Source organism: Penaeus vannamei, chromosome 16, assembly GCF_042767895.1.
Source record: "Penaeus vannamei isolate JL-2024 chromosome 16, ASM4276789v1, whole genome shotgun sequence".
Lineage (NCBI taxonomy): Eukaryota > Metazoa > Arthropoda > Malacostraca > Decapoda > Penaeidae > Penaeus > Penaeus vannamei.
In genome coordinates, this window is record NC_091564.1 from 10979794 (window position 1) to 10984793 (window position 5000).

Genomic DNA, 5000 nt, shown 5'->3' on the forward strand with positions numbered 1-5000 from the left:
CAGTCTCGAAGCGTGTCTTTTGTCTTCCTTGCTTCCTCCTTCCATCCGTAGGTTATCCATAGAAGACCGATTTGGGGAGTCTGGAATCGGGTATTTGGTCAAGAAGTACAAACACACACACACATACTTCTGGGCGACGAGAACCTTAATTTTCTGTATTAAAAGAAAAGAAAGAAAAAAAGAAATCTATAAAAAAGGAGTAAAAAAATCATATCAAAATTCAAAACTGAAGCAAGGAATGGCCAAAAATGGTTTAATGACCCATTCGAAATTGTTCCAAAATTTTGCAGGTAGAATACGAACGACCTATTGTGCAAGGGGACAACGCATTGGGTTTTGACACACACACACATATGAGAAAAAAAAAACAAGCACCTCCTTTGGAAAGGCGCTTGTTTTTTTTTCTCATTTTCTTGCATTTATTAAACCATTTTTGGCCATTTCTTGTTTCAGTTTTGAATTTTGATATGAATTTTTCTACTTTTTTTTATAGATTAAAAAAAAAGTTGAATACAGAACATCAAGGTTCTCATCGCCCGGATATGTGCGTGTGTGCCAAAACCCAATGCGTTGTCCCGTTGCACAATAGGTCGTTCGTATTCTATCTGCAAAAAAAAAGAAAAAAAAGAGCAATTTCGAATGGAAGTCATTAAACCATATTTGGACATTCCTTGCTTCAGTTTTGAATTTTGATATGATTTTTTACTCCTTTTTTTATAGATTTCATTAAAAAAAAATATATATATATAATATAAAGAAAAGTTAAAGATGAAGAAGAAGAAAAAGAAGACGAAAACGAGGAAAATGAAAAAAGGGAACGGAAAATAGAAATGAAAAAAAGGAAAAAAATAGAGAAGAAGGATAAACACTAAAAAGAGATGAACAGAAAAAGCCAAAGCAAAAAGCAAGAAGGGAATGAAAACGATAATTTTAGAGGAAAGAGGTAATGGAGAAGAAACAGAATTAGAGAAAAAATATATGAAGAAGAAAGGTGAAAAAGAAAATTATAAATTCGCAAATATGAACAGAGGAAACAGAAGAAACAGCTTAAGAAAAAAAATAAGATGAAGGAGAAACACAACAACAACAAAAATCCAGAAATTGGGAAATATAGGCAGAAAAGAAGAACAAAAACAGAATAAAAGAAAAAAAACTACAAATTCAGAAATATGAGAACAAGAAACATAATCAAAATAATAATAATGATAATAACAATAATAATAATAATAATAATAATAATAAGGATAATAATAATGACAATAATGATAACAAATAATAATAATAACAATAATAATAACAATAATAATAATAATAACAATAATAATGATAATAATGATGATGATAATAAAACACGAGAAATTCAGAAATACGAAGAGAAGAAGAACAGGAAGAAGAAGAAACAGAACGAAAAAACAAAGTTGCGGAGGGCGCAGGTAGCCTCAACCCCTCTCCCTGGCACTTCCCACCCACTGGCAACCCCACCCTCACACCCCACCCCCAACCCCCGTCCCGTCTTATCATAAGCTGAAATGGCTCCGAGCAGCACTTTACTACCTCAAACCTGAACCACGCTGGGAATATTACACCAAGCGAGAGGGGAGTGGTGTGTGTGTGTGTGTGTGTGTGTGTGTGTGTGTGTGTGTGTGTGTGTGTGTGTGTGTGTGTGTGTGTGTGTGTGTATGTGCGGGGGCGAGGATTTATGGTGTGCGTGTGTGAGTGTGGCGATGTGTGTGTTTTATGTATGGGCGTGTGTACTAAGGTGGTTAAGGGTATGTATGGTAGACTGTGTCCGTGTATGTGTCTTAGCATGAATATGTATGTTTCATGTAGAATCTAGAGACAATAACGAAGGAAATATGAGTAGAAGGAAAGGGACAAACGGAGACAATCGAATATACATACATACATATATATATATATATATATATATATATATATATATATATATATATATATATATATATATATATATATATATATATATATATGTGTGTGTGTGTGTGTGTGTGTGTGTGTGTGTGTGTGTGTGTGTGTGTGTGTGTGTGTGTGTACGTGTATGTGTGTGTGTGTTAAAATATGTTCCAATTATAATCATACTTTACCTTGATGAGAAAAAGAAAGAAAAAACATTACAAAATTCAAGAAGCAGAATATTGATTTTTTTTTTTTTTTGTTAACAAACACACACGCACCCACACTCACACAAATATTGATATGTACCCCCACACATGTGTGCGTATTCGTGCGTGTGTGTGTGTGTGTGTTTGACAGGCAGATAAAGACAGACAGATTGGTAGATAAAATGAAAGCGATATATAGAGAAAATGAAAGCGAAAGAGAGAGAGTAAGGGAGAGTAAAACAGCAAATAGCACACCAACATCAAAATATAAATTCCAGTTATAATCATACTTACCTTGATGAGAATAAAAAAAACTTTAGAAAATTCAAGAAGCATAACATTTACATAAACTTTTTAAAGATATTTTATACTATTTATACTATACTATTACAAGAAACATGTAAACTCTACAAAGAACATAAGAGAACATTTTCTTTTCCTCTTGTCACAATAACCTTCACAAGTACACGAATTCAAACAACTTATGCCCGATAAAGAAAAAACAAAAAAGCAAAAACAAAATCTAATTCCATTTTCCTTGCAAACTTTCCCCTCTGAATTTTAGTGCCACGCATGAACTTTAATGAAGTGGAAGATTAAAAAAAAGAAAAGAAAAAAAAAGAAAAAAAGAAAAAACCCAAAAAAAGAAAAAAAAGGAAAAAAAAGAGAAAAACACAAAAAGAGAGGAAAAACACAAAATCGAAAAAAACACAAAATCGAAACAAAATACACAGAGAAAAACACAACGAAAAAAAACAAGGAAAAGAGAGAGAGAGAGAGAGAGAGAGAGAGAGAGAGAGAGAGAGAGAGAGAGAGAGAGAGAGAGAGAGAGAGAGAGAGAGAGAGAAAGAAAGAAAGAGAAAACAAAATAACAGAAACGTACGAATTTAATCCCAACATCAAACCAAGTGTCTTCCACTATCTGCTTTATGCGAAGGACAGTGTCGTAGCTATCGTCACGTGACCTTTGGTGGGTTGCTATTACTTGGAAGTGCTGCGAAAAGATAGTCTAGAAAAGGAGGCGTAGCTATAGGGAGAGAGAGAGAGAGAGAGAGAGAGAGAGAGAGAGAGAGAGAGAGAGAGAGAGAGAGAGAGAGAGAGAGAGAGAGAGAGAGAGAGAGAGAAAGAGGGAGGGAGGGAGGGAGGGGGAGAGGAAGGAGCGAGAGGGAGGAAAGGAGGGAGAGAGAAAGGAAGGAGAGAGAGGGAGAAAGAGAGACTGATAGATAGAGAGACTGGTAGATAGTTAGATAGAGAGAGAGCGAGAGAAATAATGAGAGAGAGAGAGACAGCGAGCGAGCGAGAGAGAGTGATACACAGATAGATAGAGAGAGAAAACGATAGATAGATAAATAGATAGAGAGGGAGGAAGACAGAGCGAAAGAGAGAGAGAGAGAGAGAGAGAGAGAGAGAGAGAGAGAGAGAGAGAGAGAGAGAGAGAGAGAGAGAGAGAGAGAGAGAGAGAGCGAGAGAGTGATAGATACACAGATAGATAGAGAAAAAGAGATCGATAGATAAATAGATACAGAGAGGGAGGAGAGAAGACGAGAGAGCGAGAAAGAGAGTGAGAGAGAGAGGGAGAAGAGAGCGAGAGAGAGGGAGAAAGAGTTATAGATAGATAGAGAGACTGGTAGATAGTTAGATATAGAGAGAGCGAGAGAGAGAGAGAGGCAGCGAGCGAGCGAGAGGGAGTGATAGATACATAGATAGATAGATAGATAGATAAATAAATATATATATATATATATATATATATATATATGTATATATATATATATATATATATATATATATATATATATATATATATATATATATATATATATATATATATATACAGAGACAGAGAGAGAGAGAGAGAGAGAGAGAGAGAGAGAGAGAGAGAGAGAGAGAGAGAGAGAGAGAGAGAGACAGAGGACAGAGAGACAGAGAGAGAGAGAGAGAGAGAGAGAGAGAGAGAGAGAGAGAGAGAGAGAGAGAGAGAGAGAGAGAGAGAGAGAGAGAGAGAGAGAGAGAGAAAGAGGGAGGGAGGGAGGGAGGAGAGGAGAGAGCGAGAGAGAGAGAGAGAGAAAGAGAGAGAGTGAGAAAGAGAGTGATAAATAGGTAGATAGATAGATAGAGAGAGAGAGAGAAGAGACAGCGAGCGAGAGGGAGTGATAAATACATAAATAGATAGATGGAGAGAAAGAGATAGATAGATAAATATATATATCGATAGAGAGACTGATAGATAGAGAGAGAGCGGGAGGAGATTAAAGAGCGAAAGGGAGAGAGAGAATGAGAGCGAGAGTGAGAATGAAAAACAGCATGAAAGAAAGCTAGATAGATAGATAGAGAGAGGGAGGAGATTAAAGAACGAGCGAAAGAGAGAAAATGAGAGCGAGAGTGAGAATGAAAAACAGCATGAGAGATAGATAGATAGATAGATAGAGCGTGGGGAGGGCATGGGATATTCAAAACACATCAAACCAGGAGAAACCGGGAACTATGAAGGCATAAAACAAGACTATGCTATCGCCTTTAAGCATGAGTGTACTTGTGGACCGAACACATATATATATATAACATTTGTCCATATAGTATTTACGAGGGTTTTATTATTTTATTTATTTTTTTCATTTTTTGTACTATTTTATCTAATTTATTTTATTATTTTTTTTTTACTATTTCCGGATGATATTGAATATGTAATTGCAGGGGATAAAAAAACAATGAAAAGGAAATTATGAGGTGGAATGAATGGGGGGGAGGGGTTATATTGATATAAAAGCGGAATAATATTGGAATGATGGGGAAGAAGAGAGTGAGGAAGAGGAGGAGGAGGAGGATATGGAAGAAGGAGACATTGTCAAAGACGAAGGAAGGGAAGATGATGATGGTGAT